This window comes from Lutra lutra, chromosome 2 (assembly GCF_902655055.1).
Source record: "Lutra lutra chromosome 2, mLutLut1.2, whole genome shotgun sequence".
In the NCBI taxonomy this organism is placed as follows: Eukaryota; Metazoa; Chordata; class Mammalia; order Carnivora; family Mustelidae; genus Lutra; species Lutra lutra.
The window spans coordinates 205,754,338-205,772,641 of record NC_062279.1 but is presented as its reverse complement, the minus strand read 5'-3'; the positions used below and the strand labels follow the sequence as shown (position 1 = coordinate 205,772,641).

General features: G+C 42.9%; 1 long non-coding RNA gene across 2 annotated transcripts; it reads right to left on the bottom strand.

Annotated features, from left to right (window-relative positions):
• Positions 1-5,825: 5,825 nt before the first annotated feature.
• Positions 5,826-17,995, bottom strand: LOC125093893 (uncharacterized). 2 transcript variants are annotated; one of them, XR_007125366.1, is made up of 5 exons: positions 17,456-17,995; positions 16,877-16,940; positions 11,359-11,400; positions 11,245-11,282; positions 5,826-5,999 (listed from the first exon to the last, which is right to left on the bottom strand). It is a non-coding gene; the product is annotated as an uncharacterized LOC125093893 (long non-coding RNA). The 2 variants fall into 2 exon arrangements; XR_007125365.1 differs by having other exon boundaries at positions 17,536-17,995.
• Positions 17,996-18,304: the final 309 nt, after the last annotated feature.

The following is an 18,304-nucleotide window of genomic DNA, read 5'->3' as shown; positions in this document are numbered from 1 at the left end:
CCCGGGGGACACTCTCCGGCAGCTCCGGGGCGCCGAGCCGGGCGGGGGGATTCGGTCCACGCGCAGCGGAGGGCGCGCCGCTCCCCGGAGAAGCAGGTCCCCGATGTGGGCTGAGCTCGGGGGCACCGAAGAGGCGGCCAAGCGCGGTCTCCGCGGCGGACTCTCCGCAAAGTTCCCGTCGCCGCCGACGCGACCTCCCGGCGCTCAGACCGGACCGCTGGGCTCCCGGGTGCCGCCGCGGAGACGCCCGCGCAGGTCGGTCGCGAGCGGCTTTTCAAAGTTCGCGTGACACCCCGTCGGCGCCGCGTCGGCAGAGGGGGTCGCCAGGGGCCCCGACGACCGCCCACCCCGTGGCTGCGCCCGCGGCCGCTCGCGGGAAACTTTGCGCGGCGCCGCGGCAGCTCCCGGACTCGGCGGCGCCGCCTCGGGCTGCTCGCGAGCCTCCGCGGCGAGAACGGGCGCGGGCGGCGCTGCTGCCACTATCTCGCTCCGCCCGCTCCCGGCGAGGAGGGCTGCGGGGGCGCGGCTGGCTCCCGGCTGGCTCCCCGCCGACCGCCGCCGCCGCACGCGTCCCCGGGGCCGGGCCGCAGGGCTGAGCGGGGATCGCGGGAGCAGGCGGAGCCGAAAATGTAAATGCGCGGAGGAAGGGGCGGGAGAGGCTGGAAGGATCCCGAACTCCAAGCCGCTCGGGGAGAGCTCGGGTGCGCACGGAACCAGGCCCCGCCGGCTCCCGGCGTTTAAAGCTCACAGGCTCCGCCTCCCCGGCCTCCCGCGCCTCCTTCCCCGCTCCTCCGCTGGGCGTGAAAATGGACCCAGAGCCTCGGAGCTTTGGCAAAGATTCCAGAGAGTCACGTGGGGAAGGGGAGACTCAGGGAGGGCGCCGTGAGGGGCGGCCGGGAGAGCAACCCGATCCCCTCATTCGTGCTGCGGGAGCTCAGGCTGCCTTTGTCTGGGGCGGGATCAGAAGCGGCCACGCCGGGGAGGCGGGAGGGGGCGGTGGTGCGGTCTCTGCTCGCTCAGGCACCGCCCGGAGCCCCACCGGAGCCACCACCGGAGCCGGGTCCTCACCCCTCGCTTCGCGAGGGATCCAGGAGGACTGACACCCACATACAAGGCCCTGGCGCCCTCCTCCGCCCCGCGCCGCGCTCGCTCCGGGACGCTCCTGCCGTCCCCCCGCGGTTCTCCCAGCAGCCCGGGAGGACCCTGGCTTGTCGGTCCTAGGCGGGCCCTCCCGCCGCCAACGCAGCTTCACCCTCCCAGAGAGGGGCTGTCCGCGAACAGCGCGGTCCCGGCGCGGTGGCCCCAGCCGCGCCCCCAAATGCCGGCGACTGGGAAGTAGATGTCTGGGCGAGGCCGACTGGGGCGCGCACTTGGAGGCTGGAGGCCTCGGTTCTGGTCCGGACCGAGTGACGGCAGCAATTTTTATGTTGTCAGGTGAAAAGAGCGGGTCTAGAGTTCATCATTTTACACGATGAGAATGGTTGCACCCGAGACAGACTGACCCGGTTCTGACCGACCCAGAGAGGAGACGTCCTGGCTCCGCGAGCTGCCCAGAGACGGGCGAGCCTATGGAAGGGGACACTGTCCAAGCAGCAGACCCCGAGCTGTGAAACGGTGGGGGTCCCACTTGTTTTCAGTCTTTACAACCACCCTAAAAGTGGGCGGACGCTTTTCAGCATCGCTCAGTGAGTTGGCACCGGCCGATTCCTGTCTGCATCACGATTTTAGCCGGAGCGGAAACGGCAACCCCTAACAACCTGGCGCTGATTTTTGAGTAGTTAGAGGACCCAGGGTTGTACCGCTCACCGTCAGTCTTTCCTGGGCTGTGATGCTCTCTGGAACAGAGTCTGTGTATCATCTCTGTATCCGAAACACATAGTAGTAGATGCTCATTAAACGTTTGTCGAAAGAACCTACTGGGTACAATAGTGCCTGAAAGCAGGGGCCACATCAGGTGCAGCTGGGAGACTTAACCTCCCCTCCCCAGAAAAAGATCCCCTCTCCTTTTTTATTTAGAAAGTTGACATTTTCTCAATCCCATATAGTGCTATGAAAACTCAGCTTCCAACACACTCTGGCTACCAGGTTACCACTGTTAATCCACTCCTTATAGAAATGTTGTAGCCGCCACTGACTGCGAGTAACTTAGACAATTTGTTCTCTCAAGAATTGATTTGATTTGATTTAAAAAAAAAAAAAAACATACAATCATGGCACTCAAAGAAGTTTTAGTAAGACATCTGTTGTACTTGTGCTAAATGCAAATGTGCTACTTTTTAAAAGGAAAGGAAATGAAGGAAGGAGGGGAAGTGGGGGGAGAACAGCATTTCCATGTTACCCAAATTTATCAAATGCAGTACTTATATATAACCCCCCACACCGGCTCCACCACCAATCCTGCACAGGGGCCCACACCTGCCCTCACACTTCATCCTGCCTCAGCCCTGATTGGGTAGAAGGTGAGCATCCCCAGAGCTCCCACCCCAAGATGACCAAATGGTTGAAAGGGTCAAACAATCAGTAATATTAGCACCTTCCACGGCCACTTAAATCGAGATGTCAGGAGAATAATTTTTTTAAAGATTTCATTTCTTTATTTGACGGAGACAGAGAGAAAGAGAGCCCAAGCAGGGGAAGTGGCAGGCAGAGGGAGAGGGAGAAGCAAACTCCCCACTGAGTAGGGAGCTTCACGCAGGGCTCGATCCCAGAACCCTAGGATCTTGACCTGACCCGAGCTGAAGGCAGTCACTTAACCTCTTAATGGACTGAGCCACCCAGGTGCTCCAGGAAGATAATTATATTAGCATAACCTATTACATCACGATGGAAATTTAGTAGGCATTTTTATGGAGATGCAGCTAATGATAACTAGGTTATCTCTGTTTTAACTTAATCTCATTCCAACAACCAGGCTTCCCCTGACAAGGTTGGCATGTCACTAGCCAGAGAGTTGGGTCTGTATCTTCAGTTGTCTTCACTGACATGTCAAGATTCCACAACTTCTCTTAATGTGTGCCACAGTATCTCCTTGGGTTGGCCCTGCTATCACTAGTGACCTTGCCCTGTCCCGGGTGCTGCCCCGTTTGGGGAAACACCAGCAAAAACAAAAGTAATAGCACGTGTAAAAGTAACCACCAGCACCTAACGGTGCGCACTTTCCCACTTAGTCCTCCAGCAACCCTGGGTGACGGGCACCATTACTGTCTCCAATGACCGGAGAAATACTGATGTTCAGAGAGTGAGCATTCTAAAGTCAGACGGTCATAACGGCAACGCACGTTAGAGCAAACAGCTCAGGCTGCAGAGACCAGCGAACTCCCAAACCGCAGGGTCGAAAGACCACAGAAGTTGACTGCCCACTGACATCCAGCCCCTGGGACTCCATCTCGCTGCTCCTGCGGGACAGAACACGTTGCAGGCAGCCTCTGCACAGGGCCGGGAAAGCGATAAAGGAGGAATGATGATCCCTAAAGGCCTTAGCCCTTCCTCGCAGAGCCCAGAGGCAAGAATGAGTCAGCCTAACCGCAAAAGAGGTCGGACCCCTGGGGGGAAACGGGGGTATTGAGTGAGTGCTAAAGGGACTGCTCCACCCCAAGCCCCTGCTCACAACTTTCTCAAGACAGCTTTTGTTTGGGTTTGTCCCTTTAGGCACGTGAGGATAGTTGTTGGTTTTTCTCCTTTTTCTGCTTCAAATAGTTACACCAAAAGAACAGTCAGGTAATACGCAAGTATACACTGATGGGCTCTGCTGTCATCTAACCCCTTCACAGGCACAACCACAGCAAACACAGACAAACATTTCTCTTTGCTTAACAGAATTCTTCTGATGAAAATAAAGTCATAATTTATAGGCTTTTTTGTAACCTGAGTTTTTTTCTTTTTCTCCCACCGAACAATATAGTTAAGCCACAATGTTCTAAGCCAAATCATATTGGTCTATCTCATTCTTGTTAAGAGCTGCTTGGGTTTATAGTATATGGACAGGTCTTTACATTTTTGGCCAACCCTCTGTTGAAGAACATTTACGTTGTTCCCAGTTTTTTGCTGTTATTAATAATACGGCACTAAATGTCCTTATAAAAGTCTTTGTGCACTTACGCAATTATCACCCTGGGATAAATTTTGGAGGTGAAAGTGCTGGGTCAAAGGGATGCATATTTTTCATTTTGATACCTATCATTTAATCTTTGTAAATCTCAAACGGCAAAATGGCATTTTGCTTAACACTACTTATTAACTATGTCACCTCAGGCATATTACCCTCCTTGAACCTCAGATTCCTTGCCTATGAGATAGACATTATAATAAAAGTCCATTACACTAAAAGTCCTCCCAGGACTTTTATTTGCATTAAGTAAAATAAAATTGCTTAGCACCATATCTGACACATGGTAGCCACTTAACAGGTGTTATAGGTATTTAGTGAAATATAGGTATTTTTTAAATCTCATTTTATTTGCTCATTAGTAAAGTAAAACAATTTTTTCTTATATTTATTGTATTTCTCGGTATGTGTCTGAATGACCTCTTTGTATTTCTCTGTTAGTTGGGTTTTTGATTCTGCATAGAACTGTAAGAGTTCTTCATATAGTCAGTATATTAATCCTCTTCTGTGAATTTAGGTATTGCTTTAGAGAACGGGAATGTCTATTTACCATTTATTTTTGTGGGAAATGATGGTTTCCCCAGCAGTATCACTAAAAGGATATGGAAGAAGGATATGGAAGACTCCCCTCCCAAAAAAAGGGCTTCGTACCTAGGATTTTTTTTCCTAGAATAAACAAAAACTCCAAGTTTTTGTTTTGTTTTGTCGGCTTTTTTTGTTTGTTTGTTTCCTTCTGCATTTGGGACAGCCGGCAGACCTTCTACACTGGTTCAGTCATAGCAGCTGTGGGAAGCTGGGGTCTTTTGTCCTTGGTCAGTGGCCCTGCATCGCTGTTGTCAAATATTTTTAATATCAGCCTGTGCCTATCACAACAGCACAGCAGAAAGCCAAGCATCCGAGGTCGCTGAAAATGCCAAATGGCCACAGCAGCCAAAAGAGGAAAACGGGTCATCTCAGCACATTTAATCAAGTTCTTTCCCAAACAGACTACATTGGCTTTTGTTTTATAAGTAAAAGTCCTATAGGACTGGACCTGATTCATCCTACACTTTACTATTGCATGCTTCTAGATTTTTTAAACTTAATTTGTTGTTCTCTGTATCACTAATTACCTTCTAGTTACACCTACAATACCTTGAGTAACTTGTCTATCTAATCAATGTTGGTAATAAGTACAATGTAGTCATGGCAGTGAGAAAAAATTACTGAAAACTTTATAGGAAACTAATTTTTTTTAAATTTTACTAAACATCTTGTCACCTTGCTGGGCTATATATTCCCTCTTGTATTTTTTTTTTTTTTTCTCTACTGAAATAACTGAGAGGAGGCCGGGTATAAAAAGAAGAGGTACAAAGAGAGGCAACAGGATTTCCAAATGCTCTCTGCTTTTATTTCAGATAAAAAGCTATTTCAACAACATGGGGTCAGGAGGGAGAAAAACTATAAAAGACTCTTAATCTCAGGAAACGAAGTGAGGGTTGCTGGTCAGTGGGAGGGAGAGGGTGGCTGGGTAATGGACACTGGGGAGGGTATGTGCTATGGTGAGTGCTGTGAAGTGTGTAAGACTGATGATTCACAGACCTGTACCCCTGAGGCAAATAATACATTATATGTTAATTTAAAAAAAGAAAGAAAGAAAGAGAAAGAAAGAAAGAAAAAAAGAAAGAAAGAAAAGAGAAAAGAAAGCTGTTTCAAGGGGCACCTGGGTGGCTCAGTCTGTGAAACTTTGGACCCTTGATTTCGGCTCAGGTCATGATCTCAGGGCTAGATGGAGCTCCACTAAGCGCTCCATGCTGAGCCTGGAACCTGCTTGGGATTCTCATTCTCCCTCTGCCTCCACCTCTCCCCTCTGCTCACACTTGCTTGCACTCACTGGCATGCCTGTTCTCTCTCTCTCTCTGAAAAAGAAAAATAAAAAAAGCTATTTCAAAACACACACCACCTCTGCCCTTGCTCCAAGTTAAACAACGAAATGTTCTGAATGGCTTATTATACAGGATGTGTTAAGTAGATTGTGACTTTTCCATAAAGTGGAGTATTTACCTAGTGATTAAAAATGAGAGTTTAGAGGCGCCTGGGTGGCTCAGTGGTTAAAGCCTCTGCCTTCGGCTCAGGTCATGATCTCAGGGTCCTGGGATCGAGCCCCGCATCGGGCTCTCTGCTCAGCAGGGAGCCTGCTTCCCCCGCCCCCTGCCTGCCTCTGCCTACTTGTGATCTCTGTCTGTCAAATAAATAAATAAAATCTCTTTTAAAAATGAGAGTTTAAACACATTATTTATTGACATGGAAAAATTTTTCAAAATACTATTGGGTGGAAAACATAGGTTAAATGATAATAATATAATGTTTCCATGATTTTGCTTACACACACATACTTTAATACATTTATACACACATATTCATACACACGTCTCAAAAGATATACAGTTGATCCTTGAACAACAGAGGTTAGGGCTATACGGGTCCACTTATACATGAATTTTTTCATATAAATACAGTACAGCATTATAAGTGTATTTTCTCTTCCTTAAGATTTTCTTAATAATATTTTCTTTTTTCCAGCTTCTCTGTGGTAAGAAAACAGTATATAATACATAGAACATACAAAATATGTCTTAATCGAGTGTTTATGTTATCAGTATGACTTCAAAGTCAAAGGTAGGCCATAAGTTAAATTTTGGGGGAATCAAAGTTATGTGTGGATTTTTGACTCTGGAGGAGGTCAGTGCCACTAACCTCCATGTTGTTCAAAGGCCAGTTGTACATCAAAATATTATCTGAGATTGCAGGTGACTTTTAATTTCTCTTTTTGTCCTGACTGTATTTTCTCATTCTTCTATACTAAATTCATATTTAATTGTGCAGGGCAAAATTATATTGGAGGAATTTTCAAATAACAGAATCAGCTAATTCAAACTGTCTTAAACCATACATGGCATTTATTGTCTATCATAACTAGAAACTAAGTCTTTCCATAGAAGATCTTCAGACTAGGTTCAATTTAGTACTTTAACGATGTTATAAAAGACCTGAATTCATTCTTTCTTTCCACTCTGCCTTTGTGATAGACATTACTTGTGCTCGCCCATGTTTCCTGGATACACGGAGATACCTTGTTTTCTCACCCCACTCACAGTCACAAGTGAGGCTGGTAACTACATGTAGACCTGCACTGTGGTGACAGTGACCAATACAGCAGCCACTAAACACATGTGGCTCTTGAGCTCTATACATCAGATTTCAAAGTCAGGACACCCAAAAACAGAATGTAAAGTATCTCAATGATTTTCATATTAATTACATCTTGAAATGATAATATTTTGAATATGTTCTCTTAAAGATGTTATTAAAACTGACTTTGCCTGTTGCTTTTTACTTTTCAAAATATGGCTACTAGAAAATTAGGTTTACTTACGTCCACTACACATCTATGAGAATGGGAAGGAGAAGGAAGGAAGGAAGGAAGGAAGGTAGGAAGGAAGGAAGGAAGGAAAGAAAAAGGAGAAAAAAGGAAATATTTAAAAATAGATCTTTAAAAGCTGACAACATCAAGCACTGGCAATGATGTGGAGCAACTGGAACTCTCATATATATTGCTGGTGTTAATGCAAAATGTGCAGACACTTTGGAAAACAGTTTCACAATTTCTTATAAAGTTAAACATTGGGGCACCTGGGTGGCTCAGTAGGTTAAGTGTCTGCCTTTGGCTCAGGTCGTGATCCCAGGGTCCTGGGATAGAGCCCCGTGTCAGGGTCCCTGCTCAGCAGGGTGTCTGCTTTTCCTTCTCTCTCTCTCCCTACTCGTGTTCTGTCTCTCTGTCTCTCTCCCTCTCTCTCTCAAGTAAATAAATAAAATCTTTATTAAACATGAAGTTACCATATGACTGCATCATCCCACCAGTAAATGTTTCCCCACAAGAAATGAAAAACCATGTTCACACAAAAATGGTTTATATTGGCTTTATTGGTCACCAAAAACATTTGAGAAACAAACCTAAATGTCCCTCAACTGGGAAATGGACAAACTGTAGTGTATCCGTACAATGGAATACTATTCAGCAACAAAAAAGAACAAACTACTGATACACACCACAGCGTGGTTGAACCTCAAATGCATCATGCTGACTGAGAAGAACCAATCCCCAAAGCCGCATACTCTGTTTATGTGACATTGTTGAAAGGCAAAACCATGGGGTCAGAAAATAGATTGGTGTCTGCCAGGGGCCAAGGGAAGGAGGAGGGGATTAACTACAAAGGGCACAGGGTAAATCGGGGAGAGATGGAAGTGTTTTAAAACTTGCTTGAAATCAAAATTACATGACTACCTATGTTTGTTGAAACTCACAGAATTGTACCCTAAAAAAAGTAAATTCTACTGTGGGTAAATTATAGCCCAATTAACAACATAAAGACACATAACAAAGAAATCTTAGCAAACAAGCTTTACTTCCAAATCTGGAACAACAGTAACAACAATAACAAAGTCAGTCATGTGAGTCACACGTGGTTCACGTTATCTTTCTATGGGACAGCACCATTGCAGACAATGGGCTGCATCGCTTTTGAGCCAAAACAACCATAGCAATATTCCTTTCTCTGTCTCACTGAAGTCTGAAACCCATGGTAGCAGCATCACAAGGTGATGGAACCTCAGTAAGCCCAAATCCCGAAAGAATTGTTTGGAAACAGAGGCTCCTACCGACACTCACTGGACAGGCAGTTTGAGAAACACACTTTGTAAGGCTTGGGGGTTGTTACTTCAGCCTAACTTAACCTATCCTGACCAACGCAGCCTTCCACTGTGTCCGCTTCTCTTCCACTAAGATCCAGCTTTTCAGTACAGAATAACAGCCAGCAATTCTCAGAGGTATATGCTTTTTTTTTTTTGTCCAATCTACAAAGGGTTAATCCAGAGCCACGTTAGAAAAGCAAGAATGTACTTTCTCATGAACCCCTCGCAAATGTTATCTTTGTGTTTCATTGGTCCACATTCACTCTCATGCCCATGAATTTGGGGGGATACACACGTGCACTCTATTAGTACCTTGAAGAAATAAAGACTCCATGAGGTAGGAATACCAATATATTCTCCATGAGGGAAGATTCAGCAGAATGCCAAGATTTCTCCTGAAGCCAGCTGGTCTTCAGGGTGTTCTTTCTGAGGCAACACAACAAGTAATTGATATTAGTGAACTCAAGCCCCTTGGTGTATCTGAGCTCCTCATACCCCATCACCAAGGCTTTTTAAAGACCTCAGAGCAGAAATGACAAAGAACAACATCTTCTACCTTCTCAGAAGCAAACTCATGACTTTGAGATTATTTTCACTGCAACCAAAGACACTGGCCTCCACAGAGCAAGGAAAGAGAGGCTGTTGTCTCGCCTGAACCAGGAAGTAACACCTCGCTTGCAGTCTAAGTCTAAGACTAACTGGTTGACTGACTTCAACTAAGTCATAACTAGGTCCTTTAAGTCCTCATCTGTAAAAAGGAGATAATAATACTTGGGATTTATTTACCAACCTGGGTCGTTTTCAGTCTCAAATTAAGAAAATGTCTGTGAAAATCTTCTGAAACATTAAGAGCACCATACAAGTATAAAGTATTATTATTAAGAACTTTCAGCTAGGTCAGGCATTTTATGTGCGAGGCAGTTTTAAGGCGATGAATAATCATCCTGTAGTAATTGGATATGTAAATGCTCCCAGAGGTCTGTTTCAGCAGGCTATTCAGATAAATCAAAACTGATGATGAGGATGTTGATGATGATGATAGCATTTCTCTAATCATGAATGAGAAGCAGGAAGCGAGGTAATGATCTCATTCTGGATCCATGGTAGAAGACCTTTAGGCGTCTTTATTTTCTGAAGGTTTTAAAGATTTAAAGATTTCCAGTGATGATATAATAGGAACTGTGACTTTTACTATCAGTGTGAATCTGGTATGTTTGCTCATTCTAATCCGTTAGCATTTAATTTTGTTGTTTTTCTCTCTTATTCTACAGGCTTCTAGGAACAACTGAGCAGCAATAGGTCTGGCTTTTGTGCCTCTGGAGTGACTCAATCTTTAAATGATTGTGGACTTGGAAAAGACAGGGAAAAACTGGCCATGGGTTCCCATGGGAGTCCCCTGGCAGACAGGCAGTCCTGAACCTGCTGTCATTTTTAGGAAGGTATAGAGATGAGAAATATTTCCCTTGTGGGTAAAGACAAAAAAGAAGGTGGAAATGCAGACAATGAAGACCTGTGACCCCGTGTCTCTTAACCTCTTGTTTAGAACCAAAAACTCTATGCAGTTTGAAAGTGCCTCAGAGATGGGAGAAATTTTCATGTCTCCTTGAATTAGCACTCTCTTATCAACTTCCGCTTCCGCCCTTCTGCTTCTTCTCACCAAAGTGTATCAGCATGAATCTGGATCAATGATGCATCAAATGTGGCATCGGTATAGGAAAATTTAACTTGCAATGAACGAAGTAAGGCCAAAGCTTTTTATAAGATGTAAAGATTTGTACTGTGTTAATTTACATCAAGTGTTGTAGTCAGAGAAAGGCTTGCTACAGAAACAGAGAGCTCCCTCAAATAAGTAGAGGGAAAGAAATTGCTGTAAAATGCAATTAATGTCCTAGATAGTCAAGGACAGGACACAGTTTATGCCTACATGTACCTGTATGCTCTGGCATGGCCAGAACATCAAAATTTTTGTGCTTCCCACTCACAGGAACAAAATACAAAGAAAAGTTTTTTACTCTGATTTTCTAAAATTCATCTGAAAAAGAAGGCAATTGTTCTCATCCACAACTGTATTTATAAATCCTCTTATAACCTGAGTATAGGAAAAAACTTACAACAAGCTTTGGATTGAACTGGAGAGTTCTCTATATGATGCTACTCTACATACACCACCAAAATAACCTCAGTTATTTTCATCTCTGTGAAGGGTTACCTATATCAATGGAAAATAAAATAACACTGATGAAAAGAAACATTAATTTGTATTACTCCTGCGATAAAGCACTTACATCCAGAGTAACACTTTTCTAATTTGAACAGTTAGTTCCCAGCTAGCCTGCCCACCTAGTGCCCATGTGATTGGGAGGAATCCTACCCATCTGCCTATCCACACGATCCTTTAGTCAATGCACCTTCTGGCATCTCCAAACACCAACACCTGGAGAAGAAGCTCCAAACACCAACACCCGGAGAAGAAGCTCCAAACACCAACACCCGGAGAAGAAGCTCCGGAAGTTTCCTGTTACTGAGGAAACATACATCAATTACCTATACTAGTCAACCTCGTCCTATCATAAATAGGAAAGGACAACAAAAATCAAAACACAATTGAGAAAAGTACCACAGCTTGAGGTAGGAATTTAAAGACAAACAAAATAACTGATCCCAGAGTAAAAAGGCATCATGCAAGAAACACAAGAAAACATCCAAGAAGATTAAATTCATATCCTCAGAATTATTTCAAGGGACAGCATTTCTGTAAAATAAGCACTAGCTGCTACGGAAAAAAAAAAAAGAGCAGTTAAAAACAGAAAGGGGTTTTTGGAAAATAAAGATAATTTCCAAATAAGGACAAACTTAACAGAAGTCGAAATAATAAAATATACACGGCTGTAGACTTTAATCATAGTCTGGAAGATAAAACTGAGGGCATTTTCAAAATTTTGAGCAATAAAATATAATATAGCTCCAGGAGACCCAGTATCTGTCTAAACAGAGTCCTCAGTGGAAGAAAGAGAGAAAACATAAGGAAAGAAGCAAAGAAACAGTCTGTATTCATGCTGGGAAGATGGGAGTCTGAGCACACAGCCCTCTCTCTCCCAACGGATTAGTAAGATGAACAACTACCATGAAGAGGGCCTTTGGGGTGGGGAGGGAAATGAAGAAAGCGTGACCTGCTTAGCATGTAGTGTCCTGTCGAGATGGTTCGTCTTGCCTGGCTAGGGCGGCTTCTACAGAGCATCTTACAAGGCTGGAGGATCGAAGACCAGGCCTTCAAGAAGTCCTATCGCCCTAGTGGAAACTGCAGTGAAGTTTGATTTTGCATCTACTAGAATAAAATAGTTCCGTTTGAGAGAAGCAGATGCCCCCAGTATAAGGGACCCTCTAGTGCGCCACTCCAGGCCATTCTCAGAAGCAATTATACCATTGAGCTGAACTGTCCCCATTTTGGGGGCTAAGAATCAACTCCACCCTGCACACACACTCAGACCAAAGAATGCTGACAGTATGTCACGCTCCCAGCTGACTCCTGGCTCACCAGAACAACATTCTTCTTAACACTCACCTCCTGTCTGGCCACCACCTACTAAGAACATCCCAGCAGGCTGACTTACATATACACGTTATGGGGGAGCAAAGAAGGAGCTCCGATTATATAAGAGGCTCAGTGGTGTGCCAGGACAAAAACAAAACAAAAACAGGACAGTTGCTTCCCATTGAAGAAAATAAATATATAGAGAGAAGACAATTTAAGAAAAAAAATATTAAGTGGGCACCTGGGTGGCTCAGATGGTTAAGCCTCTGACTCCCAGTTTCGACTCAAGTCTGATCTCAGGGTCGTGATATCCATTCCCGCATAGACTTTGCTTGAAATTCTCTCTCTTCCTTCCCTAAGCCTCTCCTGCTTGTGCTGTCTGTCTGTCTGTCTCTCTCTCTCTCTTTCTAAAATAAATAAATAAATAAAATTTTAAAATATTATTAAAATCATTTTCTAATGTTCAAAACCATAGTACTTGAATTTTGAAATTTATTAGAGGAACACCGAAAAAGAGTGAATACTTCTGGAAACAAAATGAAAATGTAAAAGATCAAATAAAGAAACTATATTACAACAAAGCCCCAAAATACAAAATTTGGAATTGTGGGTAAAAAGACATGGTAGACACGTCCAGAAGAGTTGAAACAAAAAGAGCAATCCAAGAGGTAAAAAGAAAACATAAGAGAAGCTTAAAAAGAGAACAGAAGAAAGATTATGCTTTTTGGATTAAAATGGGCCAGGCAAAAATTGACAAAGCAAGAAACAACAAATGTTGGAGAGAACGTGGAGAAAGGGGAACCCTCTTCCACTGTTGGTGGGAATGCAAGTTGGCGCAGCCGCTTCGGAAAACAGTGTGGAGGTTCTCAAAAAATTAAAAATAGAGCTTCCCTATGACCTGGCAATTGCACTACTGGGTATTTACCCCAAAGATACAGATGTAGTGAAAAGAAGGGCCATCTGTACCCCAACGTTCATAGCAGCAATGGCCACGGTTGCCAAACTGTGAAAAGAGCAGAGATGCCCTTCGACAGATGAATCGATAAAGAAGATGTGGTCCATATACACAGTGGAATATTAGTCATCAGAAAGGATGAATACCCAACTTTTGTATCAACATGGATGGGACTGGAAGAGATTATGCTGAGTGAAATAAGTCAAACAGAGAGAGTCAATTATCATATGGCTTCACTTATTTATGGAACATAAGGAATAGCATGGCAGACATTAGGAGAAGGAAGGGAAAAATGAAGGGAGGGAAATCGGAGGGGGAGACGAACCGTGAGAGACTGTGGACTCCGAGAAACAAACTGAGGATTTTAGAGGGGAGGGGTGTGGGGGAGATGTGTTGGCCCAGTGACGGGTATTAAGGAGAGCACGGATTGCATAAAGCACTGTGTGTTATACACAAACGATGAATCTTGGAACACTACATCAAAAACTAATAATGTACTGTATGGTGACGAACATAACATCATAATAAATAAATAAATAAATAAATAAATAAATGTGCAAGGCATAATTAATATTTTAAGGGACATGCATTTTGATAAAATTTGATAAAAACTGTGAATGCCAAAGGTAAAAAGAAAATCCAACACTTCCAGACATTCTCACACACACACACACACACACACACACACATTAACTTAGATAAGAAAAAAATCACAATGGATTTCTCACCTGCAACTCTGGAAAGCAGAAAAAAATAGTTACAGGTTTCCAGAGAAAAGAAGTAAGATCCAAGAATTCTTTATCATCCTAGATATCATCTCCACAGGAGAGTAAAAGAATAAATTTTATATGATCACAAAATACACTACCTATAAATTTTTCCTTAGGAAACAAAGCAAAGAAAAAATTAATTCAGGAAAAATGTCTCAAGTTAGCAAAAGACTGAGTGTACAAGAAATAATGGCGAGCAGAAAATCCTAGTTTTTCAAAAGTAAAAAACAAGCTGTTAAAATTAAAACTTGATGCAATTTGTAAAGTATAAATGTTGAATAAGGATTATAAAAAGTGAAAAGTCACAATTCAAGGAAAAGTAAACAATAGTTTAAAATTAAAATTCCAGGGGGCGCCTGGGTGGCTCAGTTGGTTAAGCGACTGCCTTTGGCCCAGGTCATGATCCTGGAGTCTTGGATTGAGTTCCACATTGGGCTCTCCCTGCTGGGCAGGGAGTCTGCTTCTCCCATGGACCTCTCTCCTCTTATGCTCTCGCTCTCTCATTCTCTCTCTCTCTCAAATAAATAAATAAATCTTTAAAAAATGAAAATAAAATAAAATTCCAGTAATACCTAGAAATTAGAGCTAATGAAAGAGAAGTTTGAAATAAAAGTTTTTTGGAAGATAGGGTAGGGATGTGGAAGCAGAGAGGGAGTAGGGAAGTAAAATGGCAAAGATCATTGATCTACTTTAATTTTGTATTCTTAAAATTATTTATTTATTTATTTATTTATTTATTTATTTATTTGAAACAGAGGGAGAGAGAGAGCACAAGTGGTGGGGAGGGGTAGAGTGAGAGGAAGAGGGAGATGCAGACCCTGGGATCATGACCCAAGCAAAGGCAGAGGGTTAATTGACTGAGCCACCCAGGCTCCCCTTAGTTTTGGAATGTTAAAGACCCAGAGTAGAATTTTGAAGTTGATGTTGAGATTTAAAGGGGGAAAGGAGAAGACAGTGGATGTAGGAAGAGCAGCACAGAATTAAGTCTTCTTCTTTGCCCAAAAAGGTAGAGGATGCATTTGCTTTTCAAACACAGAGGAAACAGTTATAAACATTGTCTGTGCATTAGGCCATACACAAAATCCCAAGAAATTCGAGAAAGAAAAAAGCCATATACAACATATTCTCTAACAAATACAATAAAAATAAGAATTACAAGAAAAAAATAGTTTTGTTATAATATGTATGCTTAAAAATTTCAAAGCAATCCTTTAAATAACTCTTTAAGAGGATATAAAAACCAAAGTTACAAACTATGAAAAAATAACAAAGAAAATGGCTTATCAAAGCCTATGTGATACAGTTCAATATGGCACCTGAAAGCAAGAGGTAGGAATAGTTAGAGCTTTAAAAATTTATTAAAACTGGGCACCTGGGTGGCTCAGTCATTTGAGCTTCTGATTCTTGGTTTCAGCTCAGGTTGTGGGATTGGACCCCATGCTGGGCTTGCTCTGCACTGAGCACAGAGTCTACTGGAGATTCTCTCCTTCCCCCTCTCCTCTGCTCCTCTCTTTCCCCTCTCCCCTCCCTCTGCTTGTGCTCACTCTTTCTCTCCCTCTCTCTCTCAAATAAATAAATAAATAAATAAACTTTTTGTAGTTCTTTTGTTTGTTTGTTTTGTTTTATTTTTAATTTATTAGCATATAATGCATTATTAGCCCCAGGGGTACAGGTCTGTGAATTGCCAGGTTTACACACTTCACAGCACTCACCATAGCACATACCTTCCCCAATGTCTATAACCCAACCACCCTCTCCCTACCCTCCTACCCCTGGCAAATCTCAGTTTGTTTTGTGAGATTAAGAGTCTCTTATGGTTTGTCTCCCTCCTAAACCCATCTTGTTAAATAAATAAATGTTTTAAATGTATTAAAAGTAAGAAAGATTGAAAATGGAAAAGCTAACATTTTAACTCTAAAATCAAGAAAAAATGATAAATTATTCCAGACAAATTAAAAGAAATGGATTCATAAATGCAAAAACATAAATTAATTAAATGCAACATAAAAACTAAGTATAAATCAAAGGCCTATGTACTTTTTAGAAAAAAAATAATAAAATGGCCAAAGCTTAACAACTTAGAGAAAAAGAGAGATGATGAGTATAACTACCTTTTCTTCTTTTTTGTTTCAAGATTTTATTTATTTATTTGAGTGAGAGAGAGAGACAGGGAAAGCACAGAGGGAGAGTGACGGGGAGAAGCAAACTCCCTGCTGAACAGGGAACCCAATGTGGGACTCCATCCCAGGACCCCACTCAGGGATCATGACCTGGGCTGAAGGCAGAGGCTTAACCAACTGAGCCACCCAGATTCCCTATAGCTGCCTTTTCTAAGACATTAAGTTCATTGCTGAGTGAGCCCTGATATCTCTGAAGACCTCTGTGGTGACTCTTCCTCAGAAGTCATTATGGGAAAAGTTGTCATCTAACTGGGCTCTATGAATTCAATGAGTATTATGGGATAACAGGATAACCAAGAACAAGTAACAGCACTTAATCATAGAGATACGACAGCTACGGTTACTGTAATAAATGCAGGGGCCAATTAGTCATCAGAATGCTTAGACCTGCTTAGATCTTTTGTGTGTAATTGATCACAGTGCCCTTAGGACCCAAATAGATAGGCAGTGCACTAAAATCTTTCCTGATTTGTCTATGCTCTAAATTAAATGAAAAACATCTGACTTAAATTACTATGTACAACAAATAATTGTGAACCCTCAGCCAATCTCCAGAGCCAAAAGCCCTTTGGTAAAGAGAGACTGGTGTTCTCTCTGACCTACCAGAAATGTACATGATTTATCTTCCTTCTCGACTTCCAAAACTTAGTGTCATTCAGTAGGGATACTGTTTATAGGGAAAGGAAAATAATCAGAATTTGGGAATTTCTGTGCCTCTTTTTTTTTTTTTTTAAGATTTTATTTATTTATTTGACAGAGAGAAATCACAAGTAGGCAGAGAGGCAGGCAGAGAGAGAGGAGGAAGCAGGCTCCCTGCTGAGCAGAAAGCCCAATGTGGGGCTTGAACCCAGGACCTGGGATCATGACCTGAGCCGAAGGCAGTGGCTTAACCCACTGAGCCACCCAGGCGCCCCGATCTGTGCCTCTTAATCTAGCATTCTTAGGACCCATTTCTGTAAACATTTATCTGGTTTATATTGCAATTATTTTGGTTGTATATGCTGTCTCCTCATAGGTCAATGTATCTCAGCCGCTGGAGTGTGATGGGTCTTGAGTCTGGTTACATATGTATAGCAGGGATGAGAAGTAGTAGTGATAAGTCCTAAAAAAAGATCAGCATTCCCCTACAAACTGTCTCCAAGGAGGCCATTTCAGGTTCTTAGGAAAAGGAAAATTAATTACTTCAGTCAGGGGAGATGTTGCTCTATCAATCTCAATATCTCCAAAAGTATCTACCCCTTACATGTCCAAAGTCTAAATACCATCAGCTCCAGGTGTCTCGTTAGTGCAGTAGGTAGTGCGATAGTCTCATAAATACCATGAGCTCCAAAGTCCCAAATTTCATGCGAGTCAAAAGAAATGATATCCTTAAAAAAGAGAGAGAGAGAGATCCTAATTATGATGGCTCATGGGGCAAGATCTCCTCCCATTTATGGACCTATGAACTAGAAAACTAGTTATATGGTGCTACAGTTTGAATACAGGGTGTGTCCCCCAAGATTCATATGTTGAATCCCAACCCCCAAGGTGATGGTATTAGGAGATGGGGCTTTGCAGAGGTCATTAGGTCATGAGGCTGAATCCCTCATGAATGAAATTAGTGACCCTATAAAAGAGGCCCAAGAGATCTCTTTTACCCCCCTCACTATGTGAGAACACAGCAAGAAGGTGCTATGAACCAGAAGATGGGCTGCCTTCAGAAAGCAAATCTGCCAGCACCTCGATCTTAGACTTCTCAGCCTCCAAAACTGTGAGAAATAAACCTTTGTTGTTTCTAGGTCACATAGTCCATGGAGTTGAATTATATCAGCCTGAACAGACTAAGACCTACACTCACAAAGTATGATGGTGGGACAGGGTTAGGGTAACAATTATAGAGACCCCATTCCAAAGGGGAGAAAAAAGACAGAAAAGAAGAGTTTCTGGTCCCAAGCAATTTCAAAATCCAACTGGGCATATCCGTTAGGTTTAAAAGCTTGGGAATAGCCCTCTGTGACTCACAGCTCTGCCCTCTGGAACCAAAGTCCTGCC